The sequence below is a fragment of the Lissotriton vulgaris genome, chromosome 3_1 (genome assembly GCF_964263255.1).
Source record: "Lissotriton vulgaris chromosome 3_1, aLisVul1.2, whole genome shotgun sequence".
In the NCBI taxonomy this organism is placed as follows: domain Eukaryota; kingdom Metazoa; phylum Chordata; class Amphibia; order Caudata; family Salamandridae; genus Lissotriton; species Lissotriton vulgaris.
This window is the reverse complement of record NC_141689.1, coordinates 346,073,056-346,090,965: the sequence shown is the minus strand read 5'-3', so window position 1 is coordinate 346,090,965 and position 17,910 is coordinate 346,073,056.

Below are 17,910 nucleotides of genomic sequence, written 5' to 3'. Positions count from 1 at the left end.
CCATCAATAATAATAAAAAGTAACTTACAGTTATGATGCAGTAGACGGTTCTTGAAAATGAATAAATCCATTGTTGATAAATCGAAAGACAAATCCATTTGAAAAGAAAGCCCAAATAAAATGCAAAAATACAACTGTTGAAAAAAGGCTCCAACAACGCAATCTTCTCAATAAGGAAACTCTCAAAACGCCAAAATTTTGCTTTAACAAAAACCACAAAAATAGAACTGAAGAAAAAAAGCTCCAATGATGCAATCCTGTCCATAACGAAAATTAAAAGGAAACTTAAAAAATTTACTTGTTTCAAAAAAATAAAATACATTTGCCTTTTATAAAAAAAATAAACGCATCGTCAGCACCATCCGTTCACCAAACGGAAAGCCTGTAAAGAAGAAAAAAAAGAACACCCTCCCACAATAACATGTAAAAACACACAAACACTAATATGGACATTAAATGCAACATAACATAATTAAACAACACATAACTAACACTACATATCACTCTACTTCTATCCAACACTACGTCAAACACATAAAACAATAAGAGACTAATTGCGATGGAGCCCTTCTGCCATCGAACGACGATTCACCGCCCGCGGGGGATCCAGTCCGTGACCGTGGCAGGTGCAAAGACCACCCACCACTTATCTGCCACAAGTATTTGTTCTGATTGCCTGGTGGAGCGGTCAAGCTGCGCAAAATAGTTGCAGTGCCTAGCAGGCAAGGTTCACCAAATTACGACATGCCTGTGGCCAGCCTTTACATGGTGGTAAAACCGCCATGGAAAGGCTGGTGGGGATTGGTTTGGGGGCCCATTGCGGGTCTCCCTTGTGCTGAGGGAGGTGTTGGTGCACTGGGCTGTACCCTGGCAGAGCTGTCAAGCTGTGCATAATGGTGGCGGTGCCTAGCAGGCATTGTCCGCCAAATTACGATGCCGCCTGTAGGCAGCCTTTACATGGTGGCGAATCCACCATGGAAAGGCTGGCGGGGATTGGTTTTGGGGGCCCATTGCAGGCCCTCCTTGTGTAGGGGGGAGGTGTTGGAGCACTGAGCGGTACCCATGGTAACCCTACATTTCACTACACGAAGTGGCATGCACTGCGAGGTGCCTGCCACATACTGCAGTGAAATGCACAACATGCACTTTTGGCATTGCGGTGGGTGCTGCATCCAGCAGCACCTACCGCAATGTTAAAGTGCAAGATGCGCATAATACATTACTATTTCACCTTCAAAACAAAATAAACTCAGGGAAAGTGTTAAATAATAAGCCATAATAAATTACTATTCAAACTCCAAAACCAAATAAACTCATGGAAAGTGCTGGATAATAAATCATAATAAATTACTATTCCAACTCCAAAACCAAATAAACTCAAGGAAAGTGCTGGATACTAAACAATAATAAGTTACTATTCCAACTCCAAAACCAAATAAACTCAGGGAAGGTACTGGACAATAAACCATAATAAATTACTATTCCGACTACAAAACAAACTAAACTCAAAGAAGTTGCTGGATAATAAACAATAATAAATTACTATTCCAACTCCAAAACAAACTAAACTAGAAACAAAATGCTTGATAATAAACCCTAAAAAACTTACTATTCCTAACTCCAAGACAAAAAAACTAAAAGAAAATACTTCATATTGTAAAAATGACAAACGCGTGAAAGTATAAAATAATTCAAAACTACAAATAAACTTTAGAAAAATGTCATTTGTTTATAAAATAAAAAACTATTTTTCTTAAATGTGTAAAAAAATTCAATAAAACATAAAAAAATATTAAATATATAATTATTAAATCATATATTATTAAAATATAAACACCCCTTCTCACAACAATGATAAAATATAAATATTACATTCTAAATCACAATTAAAATTTAACATTTGAAATGACACAAACTTTATTGAGACAAAATAAAATACAAAAACAATCAAATAATATGCAAAACAATTTAAAATAATAAACCAATCATATATGTATGTACTTTTTTATTTAATAAAATATTTATAAAATATTATACACAATTTACACCAAAATCTTATCCTTCAAAAGAAATTCAAAATTTTAGAATATTGATTTTTTTTATTTTTATTATTTATATATTTTTAATAACATGTATTTTTAATCAACATTCTTAAATTACTCCCCTCACTTATCCCCTATAAACTGAACATCCCTCTCCTAGATTTTTACATAAAATTGAAAAATATGAAAAATTTCAAATAAATATTTTTTAATTACTCCCAAACCCTTACCCCCTATAAATCCAACATCCCGCTACTAAAAATTTACAAATTATTTGAAATTTAAATAAATATTTTTAAATTACTCCCCACCCTTAGCCCCTTTAATCCCAACTTCCCACTCCTAAAAAATAAATTAAAATATAATAAAAACAAACATTTTTGCACAAAAAAGAATTAAATAATATGAAATAACCACAACAAAATGTATACAAAAACAAACATTAAACCAATACAAACAGTGAATACTATTTGAAACAATATATTTGCAATCAATATTTACAAATTCAATATTTCTACATTGCACAAAAATGATATTTTAAATAAAGAAAAAAGTTTGCTTAATATTTTCCATCATCGATATTCTTGACTCAATATTCATGCAATTCGATATTTTGATGTTGATACTCTGTCTCTGCACCGCGTGAAAGGGGTAGGCAGTGGGTGTTGCGGTGGGCATTCCAACACAACCCCCATTGATTTTGAAGCTGTCCCATATTTACAAGGGCAGCATAAATATGGGGCAGTGACAAAATTAAGACCAGGGTAAACTTGGTCTTAAATGAGCGCAACAAGGCAACTGTTTCATTGCTCCTCATTTTATTGCTGTTTCCATGTGTGCTGCGTGGTGCAGCACACATATAAACAGCAAAAGGCCATTGATTGTTTATCTGCAGGAAGGTGACCCTTCCTGCACATAAACAATCCAAAAAAATGACGTTTTGCAACTTATATGTGTGTTGCTATAAGCAGCACCCATAGAAGTTACAAAACTCCATCTAAAGATTGTTTATGTGCACATAAACAATCGTCCCCTCAACGCAGGCACCCTTGCACTATGGTGCAAGGGTGCCTGTGTTGGCACTAGGCGGCTAAATGTTGCACCAGTGCAGGGGAAATGCAGGGCTGAATCATATTGCTGTAAATATGGTTCAGTCCTGCATTTCAGAAGTGGCGGACCTCGGCATTAAGCCAAGGAGGCTAACGCTGCGCTCCGCCACTTTGTAGAAAATATGCCCCTAATTGTGCTAAAAAAAGTATCCAATCAAGTCTTATGATGCATTATAAGTTGGAAGTCTCCAACCCAAGTTAGGGAAAGATTACTTCAGGGAGGCAGACTGAAGGTTCAGTAGCAACGTATTTCCCAGCAATTAAGCTAAATGCAGGGCCTTTACTTTTGAGATAAGTGTTTCAACAAAAGGACAAAACAAATGTATAATTCCTTAAAGAGTACATTTAAAGCCTGAGTCTAATAAAAAATTTTTTTTTGTCATTTTGTGGATAGTTTACTTTTATAAGCTACCAGGAAGAAGGGTGCAATATGATGTGCATCGAAAGTGAGTGCCACTTACTGAAATTGTGTTGCCTAAAATATAGACAGAGCTGCTTAAATAAGATTTTTTTAATGATTGCAATGCAGTGACTACATGGATAGTAGTGGAACCTTGCAACCCGATGGGTTAAGGGCAGGGCAAGGATTTACAAATGCGCTACATTCTCTCATCCCAGTGTTTGAAAGTGTCATGCCTACATATAACAGGAAGCCATGGTATCTGTACCCTCATTGTGGGCTTAGGTATGAGTAAATGAGTTAGTAGATTCCCCAGTTACATCAATTGCATCCAATAGTTGCCCTAAACTACAGACAAAACCAATATGAGCATATTCCAAGAAAACAGGTGGTTGGAGTTTAGTATGGATGGATCAGTAGTAAGAAAATTCTTTATTTTTGACTAACAGACATCTTTCAATTTGAAGCATTCTTATCAGATAAAAAACAATCCCTCTGTCAGCTAAAACAAAATGTGACATGTTAATTAACTAGGACCTTTTTCATTTCCCTTAATTCGCTAATTAATATGCAACTGTACATAAGAAATGCTTCAATGGTTACATACTGTACTGGGACATTGATATGAGATATACACATCTTTATCACAGTTGTTCATTGGTCATAGTGAACGCAACATATAATGATCAAGTAGTTCCCTAAATAATACGCTAAAAACTGTACTCAATATATACCATATACAGAGGACAATAAAGTGCCTAAGTGCTTATACGTGGTCTATGAAATCTAATCACATAAATAACTAAAAAACTGACCACCATAGGATCATAATGTAGCAGGTCATAAAACAATTCAATAAAGCTATAAACATTATATACCATTGTGCAGATGAACAATAATGTGCCTCTATGCTTTCACATAATCTGTAAAACCTAATTCCCAAGGTTACCAGAAACAGAATCATTGATACAAGCTGCATCAAAATTCAAATAGCAGGTGCGGAAAAACAACTATCCTTCTATTATGCAGTGCTATAAATTTGCCTTTAAAAAGGACCCAAATACATTTAAACTACATATGCCTGTAGTATGTACTTCATAATAGTTATACTAGCTCTTTAAGGAATGTTCTTCTTAGGTTCTTATTCCATGGTCTTAGAATGCTATGATTGTATGTCTTGACCATTGCAAACCTGATATTCAACTTTACTGGTCGTGGGTTGATTTACTCAGCTTGAATAAACCACCTATGTCAACCTTTCTATCTGGATTTCCATCTTTATTTTATCTACAACCATACTACATTTATTGGCGACGATCGGAAGCTGGTAGGAATCAAACCCACCGACATGAGCAGTTCGACCATGAACTTTAAGGTCACTGGCTCCAACGTTTCTTACAAAATCGGATTTTAATTTTGGAATTTCGTTCTCATCATTTGAGACCATCTTCACAAAATCTGTGAGTTATTGTTTTAATATTTATTACCTGAAAGCCGCCTTTAAACGCTACCTGCTTCATTCCGTTTTTTTTCAAATGCGCGAAGCATTCTACGCTCGTGAGGCAAGCTGTGGATTTGTTTTCTAACGCGCTTCTGGTACGCGCGCTGCACGTCTACGGCGTCACTCTGGAATACGCCCAGCGTATGCTGTAATCTGAATGCGCTCCAGCTTGGTTTACGTGCTCAGCGCTCGACGTCAACTTCTAAAAATAAAACGTCACTTTCAGCGCTCATCATCTGCTTGATAAAACGCTGACAGGCATTGCTCATCTGAACCTCTTGTCAACGCGATCTTATCTTTGAGGTTTTGGTCGTTTTCTGTCTACTTTTAAAAGATCGTTTTACCGGACAGTTCTCTTTCAAAGGCTGACAAGTAAGAATTTATTATAATATATATATATATTTTTTTGTGAATTTATCATGGCTACTTCAGGTAATAACAACAATGGGATTGTAGCACCTCCATCGTTTTTAATTGTTCCTGGCAAACCTCCTACACCATGGCACAAATGGCTACGTGTGTTTACAAACTATTTGGAAGCTATAGATGCTCTAGATTACCCTGCATCCAGAAAAAGAGCTATCCTTTTCAATCACTTAGGAGATGCTGGCCAACAATTATTTGACAATTTAGCAGTTGTTCAAGCTCCTGCTGATGATGACTCATGGAATGTATATACCGAGGCATTAACACGTCTGGGCAAACAATTTAAAGATGATCCATCAGTCATGGTTGAGAGACATATGTTCTTCAAAAGGAAACAGTTACAAGAAGAGTCTATAGAAGACTATGTAGCTACTCTACGAGTTCTTGCATCAAAATGCGAATTTGGTACCTACCTGGAGACTGCTCTACGTGATCAGTTAGTCTTTAATTGCTTTAATAAGAAAATCCAAGAGCGGATTTTGACTTGTAAAAATCCAACTTTAGATGAAGTTATTGTAATTGCGAAAAGTATTGAGTGTTCTGTTGTTTCCTCAAAAATTTTAGCTGAACATGCCGCTTCTTCAAGTGTTTGCAATATTTCACAGGCATCTGGTGACAATTGTAATGTTAATGTTGTTTCTAACCGCAATTCTGGGAAAAAAGTTTTTGAATCTAAAGCTAATGTATTTTGTTACAGGTGCGGTTCAAAGTTTCATGTTGCTAATAATCCAAAGTGTCCTGCACAAGGTAAAAGGTGTTCTAATTGTAAACGTGTAGGTCACTTTGCTGCATCGTGTCGTTTACCTAAAGATAAGTCTAAAGTTAATATGGTTTATTCTGAGGAAGAAATTTGTGATGCGTTAAATCTTTCTTCTATTTCATTTATTCAGGTTAATGCTTTATGTGATTTCAGTATCAAGGGTCCTATTTGCACCATTTCAATTGGGATTCAGACCATACAGGTTATGGCTGACTCCGGATCCCCTATTACCATTTTGGATGAAACTACTTTTCAGTGCTCTTGGAATGACAAAGAATTATTTACTACTGATGTTAATCCCAAAGCTTTCGGGGGTTTTGACATAACCATGCATGGATATTTTCCCGACAACATTGATTTTAAAGGTCGTGTTATTTATACTAAAATTTACGTTGCACACAATGGCCGTGATATTATAGGCTGGCAAGACCAGGCCAGACTTGGCATTATTTTAAAACCCGGTCATCCTGAACCTGTTGCTTTGGGTGATCTTCCTATACTGTCTGTTTTTGATTATTGTAATGACCCCATTCTTTGCAATGTTTTAGAAAAATACAAGGTTGTTTTTGAAGATAAGATTGGGTTGGTAAAGAATTTCGAGCATAGTATTAAGTTAAAAGACAACGCTTGTCCTGTTATTCAAAAGGTACGGCCTGTTCCTCTGTCTGTTAGAGAGGACTTAAGAAAGCACATTGAATCTCTTATTGCTCAAGACATTATTTGTCCTATTGAGTCTTCAGAATGGGTTTCTGCTGCCGTCGTAGCACGAAAACCTTCTGGGGAAATTCGTTTATGTGCAGACCTGCGAGTACTCAATCGCAACATTGTCATTGATGTACATCCCTTGCCTAAAATCCATGATATGCTGGCCAATATCGGTAGTAGCAAATATTTTTCCACTATCGATTTGCGCTCAGCGTACCACCAAATTCCTTTATCTTTAGAATCTCAACCCCTCACAACATTTGTTACACCTTTTGGTGTGTATATGTATAAAAGGTTACCATTTGGGCTTGCTTCTGCAGCCAGTATATTTCAAAGATTAATGGACTCCATTTTTTATAATTGTCCTGGAATTCAGGCGTTCCAGGATGACATTTTGGTTCATTCTGAATCCCTGGATCAACATTACATCTTGATGGAGTATGTTTTAAAATCTCTACAAAACAATGGTCTTACCGTCAACAAGAAGAAATGTAAATTTTTGGCTAATGAGGTTGATTACTTAGGCCACAACCTCTCAAAAGATGGCATTAAACCCAAATCTTCTTTGTTGGAAGCTATTAAAAATGCTCCTCCTCCTCTAGATAAAGACTCGCTCAGAGCATTTTTGGGGTTGAGTGAATATTACGCTCGTTTTGTTAGGAGCTATGCTCTTGTAGTTCAACCTCTTAGAGATCTGTTAAAAAAACATGCTAAATTTGTGTGGTCCTCTGAATCTCAATCTGCTTTTGACTCCGTCAAAGATTTGATACTCTCTGCTCCTGCCATCAAGCCCTTTTCCCATGGTGTTAATAGCATCATTACCGTTGATGCTAGTTCCCGTGGCCTAGGAGCTGTTCTTAGTCAAATGATTAAGGGTGAGGAATGCACCATTGCATTCGCTTCTCGTTCGTTAACTTCAGCTGAAGCAAATTACAGTACCATAGAGCGAGAAGCCTTAGCTTGTTCATGGTCTGTTGAAAAATTTAAAATGTACATTTGGGGCACCAGATTTCTTTTATACACGGACCACAAGCCGTTAATTTACATGCTTGGCGAGAGTTCCTCCAATAGAGCTTCTTCTCGCTTAGTTAGACTATTGGCACGTCTGCAAGAATTTAATTTTGAGATAAAATACTTACCTGGTGGCAAAAACATTTGTGCGGATTGTTTGTCACGCATTCCTTTATCCACATGTAATTTAGTCAACTCTGACTTAGAGTATGTGTTTGCTGTTGATGATGCCCTTCAAGGTACAAAAATTACTAAACAAGACTGGTTAAAGGGTATGGATCACGATTTTTGCTTACTCAATGTTAAGAAATTTTTGATTAAAGGTCGGCCCAGGGATAGAAGCATGTCAACGGAGGAAAAACATTATGCACAGGTTGCATCTGAATTGTCGGTGTCAGGTGACATTTTGTTCAGGCAAGACAAATTTGTCCCACCCGTTGGCATCAGACAATCCATTATTTCTCTGGCGCATGAAACTCATCCTGGTATCACCGGTACCACCAATAAGATTAAAACCACTTATTGGTGGCCTGGTATCGATAACCAGGTTAGATCCTTTGTCAACCAATGTCCACAGTGTCTATGCTCTGATAAACATTGGAAGCTGTCCAATTCACCACTTGTTCCTGTAGAGTGGCCTGAGTCTCCTTGGCAGAAAATTGCCATAGATTTTTCTGGTCCATTTTCTGTTTTTAGTGATGACTTTAAATTCTTAATTGTGACAATTGATTACTTTTCTAAATGGATCTATTTTTCTTTAGTCAAGAACCCTAATTCTGTTGCTGTAGTTTCATTTTTAAAGGGTTTGTTTGTCATCGATGGTACTCCACATGAAATTGTTTCCGATAACGGTTCGCACTTTGTCTCACAGGAGATGAATTTGTTTTTAAACAATTTAGACATTAAGCACATGTTAGTTCCTCTTTACAGTCCTGCTTCGAATGGCCTTGTAGAAAGAGCTAACCGTTTATTGAAGGAATCTATTCAAACAGCCTGTGCTAATAAACTTAATGTTGCTGAATTTCTTAGCGAGAAAATTTGGAACTATAATTGTACCCCGCACAGTACCACAGGAGTGTCCCCTTTTGTTTTACTGCGGGGTAGAATTCCCACTGATAGGTTGAACCCTTCTTGGTTGATGAAAAGTTCTCTTGTCAATGTGGATTTAGCTAAAATTCGTGAACATGTCAAGAGCAAACAGGAGAGTTACAAAGATAATTATGACAAACGCATGCATGTCACAGAAAAACCTCTTATTTCTGGTGATTGGGTCATCATTAAGAAACCTGTTAAGATAACCAAGGGGCAATCCAAATTTTCTGCTCCCGTTAAAGTGTTGAAAGTTTCTCGTTCTGCAGCTCTTTTATTTGAAAGGGGTTGGTGGAACAAGAATGCTCTTATTAAGATCTCTGATCAACAAGCAAAGATTATTTCTTCCAACAAGCAGACCTCAGATTTATCTGATGATCGCTGTTCTGACTGGTTTGGTGTTGGTGAATCCTCTATCTCTCCATCTGTTCCTTCTGTTCCCGTCAATCGTCCTGGCCTTGATGCTTCCCTGTTAGCACATGGTGATTCAAACGATCTCACGCCTCCTCCCACTTTACAGCCTGTTTCCAATTCCATTGGTGCTGGGGATGGTAGGGATCTCAGTCGCAGAATCAGATCTGTTCCTGTGAGACTCCATGATTATGTTTTGGATTAATCTTGGTTTTTTTTCCATGTATGCATTTGGTTACTTTACTGTGTTTTCTTTTATCTGCTCTTCCTCTTTATTTATTAGGGGAAGGATGTGTAGTATGTACTTCATAATAGTTATACTAGCTCTTTAAGGAATGTTCTTCTTAGGTTCTTATTCCATGTTCTTAGAATGCTATGATTGTATGTCTTGACCATTGCAAACCTGATATTCAACTTTACTGGTCGTGGGTTGATTTACTCAGCTTGAATAAACCACCTATGTCAACCTTTCTATCTGGATTTCCATCTTTATTTTATCTACAACCATACTACAATGCCCGCATTTTTTCGGCAATTGTAAAAAACTTTAGCATTTGACAAATCAATGGAATCAATACACTTTAGACATAGAATAAGGGCCTGGTGAGCAGATCTTACTCCAGCTTTATGAGATAAAGGTTTAGTAATGCACAATGTGTTTTAAACAATTTTTGACACACACTAACTATGTGTTGTACGTTTTGACACGGGCACCTACACAGTATACATTCACTAGTTGACCATGGTTGCATCCAGGTTGGCGTGCTCTCCTTAGAGGGGTATCTACCAAGTCTTAATTGTAAAAATGTATCCCTCATATGGACTGAAAAGTAAGCAGTCCAATATAGCTGAATTCGCAAAGAGGGATGGGAATTAACCACAGACCAAGCATGTGTTTTTGCCACTAAAGTCTCCTTATCCACAATGAATGAATTCATTTGAATCTTTTTATTTATGAACTGTTTAAAGCTGAACTTTGTAATTTCTGGAAATCATGACAGTAGATCAAAACTCTGAAAACATGATGAAATATGAGATCTCCAGGCGTCTGTATCAACAGAACACATTTTTTCACATCAGCATTTGTGTGCTAAAGACTCAGGATCAGATTGAAACAAGGAATACATACATTTTAAAAATGACCCTTGCTCTAACGTAGACTGTCTTGGGAGACCAAACTCCAAATGAACTTCGGCTTGTCAAATTGACCTGGGAATTCCAAAGACCAATTTACGGGTCTTAATTATTAATAAATCCAACAGGTTAGCATCTTTTCCCCTGATGATAGGCGGGACATATGCAATTATTGTCTGTAGCTTGGCTCCCAAAACTTTAAGAGGTTATTTGTACCGTTGACACCTCAGTTATTTATGTAAAGGTTTAACAGTGTAGATTAAAGATGATGTGTTTGCCCTTAAAACAATAAAATCGCTTTTAAACGAGACTTTATTATCGTATGAGTAGATTCTTCCAGATGAGAACTTCATGGACCTCAAAATGTCTTTTCCCAATGTATTGGTATTTAAATTGTGAGTTTACTAACAATTCAGCATTCTCTGACTATAGCAATCTAGTAGGTTTGTAGGTTTCCAATTTGTTTTTCAGGTATGACCTCTTGTCTGCTCTATGGATAGTGGTAGACTTTTAAAAGTAATTGTTAAGAACATTGTCACTCTTCTTGTGTTTGACTCTGTTTGTTATTTTTGTAGTGAACACGACAAATTATTAAACAAGATTTAGTGCGGGTTACAAAACCAGTCCCTCATCAGGGGTTGACATCATCTGACCAATAATGTCAAAGATCAACACACTGTCAGCATGGGTGAATACTTGTCCCTGCAACATCAATATTCACAAAGTGTAAGCCCATAAGTTCAAAGGAAGCAGTGAAAAAAAACAATCTGACCACTTCTATTAATCAGTAGATCTAATAAACAGGTCTTGGTCAATAAGAGGGTAGTGTACTGTCCTAGGTCAGGACAAAGAGAGCCATTATCAATAATAATAAGAACAACTCAATTTACCCACTGGGTGGGTCTTCCCAGAGTAATGAGTAGCAATAACCATACTGGATACACCAAGAAGAAATGGCCACCATCATGGATGTTAAGTAAGGAACACACTCCAAATGTGCTTAAATAACTGAACCTAATTATTCAGTCTATAAAACAGTTGTTCATGGGGTGCCATTATGGTCATGGCCTTTATCGAGTCAGTGTGTGTGGGATGGGGGGGGAGTAGACATTTTCCATCCTCGTAGAAGGCAGATTTGCACTGTTGCGTTTCATGTGGATATTGAGTCCCCAAATATCTCTTATGTTGTGGTGAAGTATTGCCATTGCTTGGGAAGGGCAGAATGGGATTCCACTTGTGTCTTTGAGGGCGCTCTGCATATGTCTCGAATAAGTCTGAATGCGATGGCAAGACCACAGGATGCATGAAAGGTCCCCACCAGAGGAGGCACATCTCCAACACTCATCCGTGGTGGACATTTAGGCCTGGTATAGTTGACTTGATCCCCAATGTCAATTGTGTTAAATTTGAAAGACGCTTCATTTAATGCATGATTCGCGCAATCCTTTGTCACGTGTTTGGAGCAGATAGGACCATTCTTTGTGAGATATATGACCCATAGTCGATCTTGCGTTCTAAGGACCCGATTTCGATCTCACTAAGAAAGCCCTCCGTACGATTCGGATCCAGAGGGCTTTCTGAGCAAGATGTGCTCCCGGAGTCCGAACGAGCGTGTGCGATGCACCCATATGCTGACTTCCATTGAACTCTATGCCTGTGTACAGACGAGTACACAGGCTCTCTTAGCAAAAAAGGGGGGGATGAAAAGGGCACACCCTGTGGCGGGAACCCCATTGTGCCCGCCACACTGTGCATGCCTGGATCAGAGGGATCCATGGGCACACCCCTGTTGAAGATTTGGAGGGTCCTCCTGCGATGGCCCCCCCAAAGTATGATTCTGGCAGCTGTTTTGTCTCGCTGAGACCAAGGCGAAGCGGCTGTCCAAATCGTGCATCGTACTCACTAGGTCAGAATTCGGCTCCATTGCGCGGCACAATTTCACTACGAACAAGTCATATGGATAGGTTTGGGTCCCAGAAATGATTCGGTCGACGCTTACACAATCTTTTCATCGTACTTTGTCGTTTGGACCTGTGTACGATTCGGTCGGAAACAAGGGCTACAAATCGGATCTGGGAGAGCCAAATCTGATTTGGAGACCTTCTGAACAACATAGGAGTCAAGCCCTATGTTGGAGTGGTCTTCCTGTTGGGTCAGAGAAAAGTTTTCTGATCAATAAATTGTGCAGGCCAGTGATCAGCTTTTTACAATGAACCTTTTGTGACCAGGTAGTCTTGGCAGGGTGAGGTGAGTGTAGGCCAGGGTTGTGATCCCAGTTAGGAGATCAAGCGGTGCCAGAGCTGTAAATATATCCAAAACTGGTGTTGTGGCAGGTAGAATGCAGTATTTCACTCTTCTGACAGCTGGCTGGTTGCTAAACGAAATTTCATGAAATTGGATAGCACAGACAAAGCACAGCCATCTTGGTTCTCTGGACCCCCGACTGATGGCGCAATAGACCCTTTGAAATTTAAATCTTCTTTTTGGGTACCTGCACACCCTTTCTGTGGCACGCCAGCTAGCGATACGATTGGCTACGTCTTATAGAATATTTTTTAGAAAGGGGGTTTGTCCAAGATGGCAGCGGTGTAGGACGTACACCTCGGAGCTCCACTGGATTTTTAGGCCCAGCCACAACAGATCGAGGGACGTGGGCGTCTAGAGCCAACAGAAAAGACTGCCTGCTCGCGGACTCCAGGCTGGAGTGAATCAGAGGGCCAGTGGCGGCAAAGGTTCAGGGATGGACTTGATCTTGGCAGCCAAAGTGAAGTTGGCTAGCAACGCATGGTGGCCTCGGGCTTGGGGCTGCCTGGAGTGGGACGGGCCACACCTGGCCCCACTGAGCAGATTATCAAGCCCTGGCTGTGCAGTCAAGGAACGGCTGCCCCTTCGGACAATGTCTACCATGGTGAGTGGAGACGCTGGGGTGAGGGTGCGGGGGAGCAGCCCATCGACTATCGTGGTGCAGGAGTGTGTCTGCATCTACCGCCGCTCCCCTGGCTCATGACTAGAACCCATACTCAGGGTGCGGCGGGGGCCCAAGACACTGCTGCCTCATTGACCTCTGTCAACCACATTCCCCCTTGTTTGCTGGCAGCTGAAGGGACCCACACTGATACCTCCTGGGCCTCGGGCTAGAGTTGGAGGAGAGGGCACTGTCCGGCTGGCCTTCTGCAGCCCACTGGTGTGTGCCGGCGAACCTCACTTTGACCCAACACAGCATTGTGCTCAGCCTTCCTTTTCCACTAGGGCCTGTGACCACATGAGGAACAATAATTTCAGCGGGCCCCTTGGTGGTGCTTGCGCAGCAGGAGTGCTGTGGGCCCCCTGGGGCTCGGGTGCAGCATCTGCAGGAGTGACCAATGAGGAACTACTGAGGTCTGCATTGAGGTGGGTGACAATGGGCCCTGGTTGTGCATCCAGGCCCCCTCACACATTTAGAGATGTGCTCTGAGGCCTTCATCAGCCCAAGCTACCGGGCGCAACATTGGAATTGAAGGTGAGGGCCCTGGCCTTCTGCGGCCCACTGGTGGTGGACTGACCCTCCTCGCTCTGATTGAGCCTTAATATTGGGAACTGCCCCTCCTCCCTGCTGGGGGCTGTGGATCCAGAGTTTGTTTCAACCAGCGCCAAATTACCCGCCAGTGTCCACAAGTGGCAGCCCGTGGGGAGGGTAGGCCAACTGATACACAGTGGGGGAGCTACGCCCCTGCAAGAATGTCCACCCACCGTCAATCAAAGAAAGACTCCTCAGTAAAGGACCTGTTTGCCCGGTCCAACGGGAAAACACGGTGCAGGAGGCTGAGGATCACGGGACCCTCGGATAAGTCCAGTGGGGAGGATGGAAGCGGAGAGAAGTCCTCACTGACACAAGCATTCATGGAGCACCTGTTTGGCATCCTCCACATGGACTTCGCGGAGCTCAAGCGCGACATTGCCTCAGACATCAAGGGAATCAGGAAAGATATCGCCACCCTCAATCAAAGATTGCAGTCGGCAGTGCAGAACCAGGATGCTTGAGAGGAGGTTTTATGTACAAAATGATGGCAGTGGTTTCAGAGAAAACAGCCAGCACCTCTTTTAAGTTTTGAAAATGTAAATCTCAATACGTCTTCTGGTGTGCTCAATGCAACACTGTGCCACCCACAGTGTTACTCAGTACATAGAGAAAAGTTCCTCCATACACATTAACTATAGAAATTCGAACAACAGAGCACAGCTTGAGAGAAGGTGTTGGAGGGCCACTGCTGGGAGCTTCTGGAGCTACGGGACCAGAACTTAGAACTACGCTACCAGACTAAAGATTTAGAAAATCAGTCCAGACGCTCTAGCATACGTATCAAAAGAGTGCTACCTCAGGCCCTCCCAAACAATTTAGAGGGGTTTGACTCTTCAAACATGTGACGCCCTCATTTCAAGACCAGGAGGTTGTCCTGGATCGCCTGCATCGGGCCGGGAGACCAGGGACCGCGCCGGGCCAACCCCAGGATATACTCACGTGTATGCATTACTATAAACTGAAGGAAGCTATAATGTCTGCGACTGGAGACCTTAGAACCATTGAATTCAAGGGCTTCAAGGTTTGGCTTTACTAAGACTAAGACTTATTGTTGACCACACTGCAGTGTCGGAAGTGATTTTCGGTACAAGTGAGACACGCTTTCCGCCTACAGTTTATATGGAGGTCTGATTGTCCGCACTTTAGACGAAGCATGTGCACTGTCAGAGATGTCAGAACAGTGCCAACCCCCTCTCCCCCCACCCCAGGGTTGCAGACATTCGAGCTTGCGGGTGAGAGGCAGAGAATACCGCACTCTTCTAGATGGGGCAAAAAACGCTGACCAAACCTATAGAAGCCGATAGTCATGAGGAATGCTTGCGACTCCTCCAACATCTCCAACATGAGGGTGCCTCCGGGTCCTCTGCTGGCGATCATTTAGAGCGCAGGATACCTGGTCTCCAACAGTCTTCTGTGCTTATTTATTTTATTTATAAAGTTTTATATAGCGCAAACAAGATCCCGAGGGATACCAGAGCGCTTAACAGTAAAATGGGAGGAAGTACAAAAGCAATATTCATATCACATAGGAGGGAGAAAAAAACAGGAAAGTTGCATATTACAGTACAATTGCATCCAGGAGGTTAATGTATTAGAGAGGTTTAGGCGAGCAGCAAGGGGGAGTCACAGTATGCAGTGGGGGGGCTGAATGAGATGGAAGTACAATGGTAGTAGGAGCAATGTCAACAGGCACTTGAGTCTATCCCTATTAGGGTAAGAATTTGTTCATTAGGAATCTTTTAGCTTCCACTTTCAACGCCATAGATGAGGAGATTCTGCGTGCTTCTGGTGGAAGAGAGTTCCATATCTTAGGGGCAGGGCCGGAGAAGGCTCGGTGACAACTTTTCTTTTTGTTATGGATGAGGGGTTTCAGGAGGAAGGTAGAGGCGCTTCTTGAGGCTCTTACACCACAGGATAGTTTACGTTTTGTGCAAGGTACGTAAGAGTGTTCAAATGAAGGGCTTAGCATGTAAGAACAGCAATCTTTCAGTGAATTCACGCTTCATAGGACAGCCAATTGAGGGATTTTAGGACTGGGGATTTATGCTCTTTTCGTTTGGTGTTTGTAACCAGTCTAGCAGCAGCCTTCAGTGAGGCCCTTAGCGGAGCCAGGGCTTAATTGGGAAGGCCGCAGAGGGTATCACTGCCGTAGCCTAGCCTCGGCTGGATGAGCACTTGGACCACCTGCTTGAAATCCTTTAGAGGAAGGAAAGGTTTGATATTTCTGAGTGACCTCATCAAGTGGTTTGCTCCTTTGCATACATTGCTGATGTGATTTTTCATGTTCAGGTGCTTGCCCATGGTGATACCGAGAGATTTGGCTGAATCTACGATGAGAGGAGTGCAGTTGAAAGCATTGAGGGGACTCAGCTGATGTGGTTCGGATGGGAGATGAGCAGAAATTCTGTTTGGAAGTGTTGAGCAGGAGATGGTTCTTAGCGTCGACCTCCAGGACGAGAGCCATTGGGCCTACCCAAAGCCGATCCCCAATACCCTAGCTACAGGGATACTCCAGCGGACCTTCACCAAGACAATCTCTTCAATTCCAACTCGCACACCCAGCTTCGACATGGACCTCAAACCTGCACCTGTGAGGACTCCCGGGTGGGAGGGGTGGATAGACTTACTGTTCCTTATTTTCTGTGTTCTAATTTTTACCTTCTCTTTTCCCTCCCCCTCCACGTTGTCTATATTAGTCCACCCTGCATCCCCCTTGGGGGTGATGCAGGGTGGTGGGCACTTGAACAGACAGACAGAGAGGTGTGATGGCACTGATCATGGAGTCCATGCTTTGCCTTAATGTCAAAGGCCTTAACTACCCAACAAAGCGGCTAGTAGTACTCTCATATCTTAAAGATACAAAGTGCGACATTTGCATGTTGCAAGAAACCCATCTACTCCAACAAGACTGGCAATGGATGCGTTCCCACTGGTTCAACCATGAGTATTTCTCTACCGGACTTTCCAAGAAGGCAGGTATCCATCCTGCTCACCACTCACTTTGCAGGGAAGGTGGAGGGAGTTTTCATAGACATGCCAGGTGGTTTGTTAGCTCTACACATACAGATACAGGGCTCCCCGTACACAATGGCCACGGTCTATGCCCCCAGCGACAAACTGAACTCTTTCTCAGGGATGCCCTGGGACGACTGATCTCCACTCCAGCAGGTAGATGGTGGTGGGGGGCGACTTTAATTGTCAGCGGGACACATGACTCCCTCGGGCGGGCCAGGACAGAGGTCGCACTCTAGGCATTAAGAGCTGGCTGGCCCAAGCAGGCCTAATCGACATCTGGCGTAACATGCACGCCACAGAAGTAGACTACACATTCTTTTCAGCAGTGCACCAAACATATACACAGATCAACTACTTCCTCGCCACACCAGGGATTAAGAGGGACACACCGACTGCGGATATAGGGGAAGCCGCCCTTTCCGACCATTCCCCCATTAGCCTCAATTTTCCTCCAACATCCCAACCAACAACCCCCACCACTGGTGCCTTAACACAAAATTCCTCACATATGATAAGGTGGGAGACACTAAAGGTGGTCCTATGGAGCTACTTCATTGGCACTATTTGGCACAGCAACATGATACAACAGGGAGGAGTTGGATAAGCACTGTCAGCTAGAAACCCAGATTAAGGAATTGTAGACAGCACAAGACCAATCAGGATGGTGCGTCGACAGCTGACGGCAGCACAGAAACAGCTACAGGCCATAGATAAGGGAGGGCAGAGTACGCATTACTGTGAAATATTA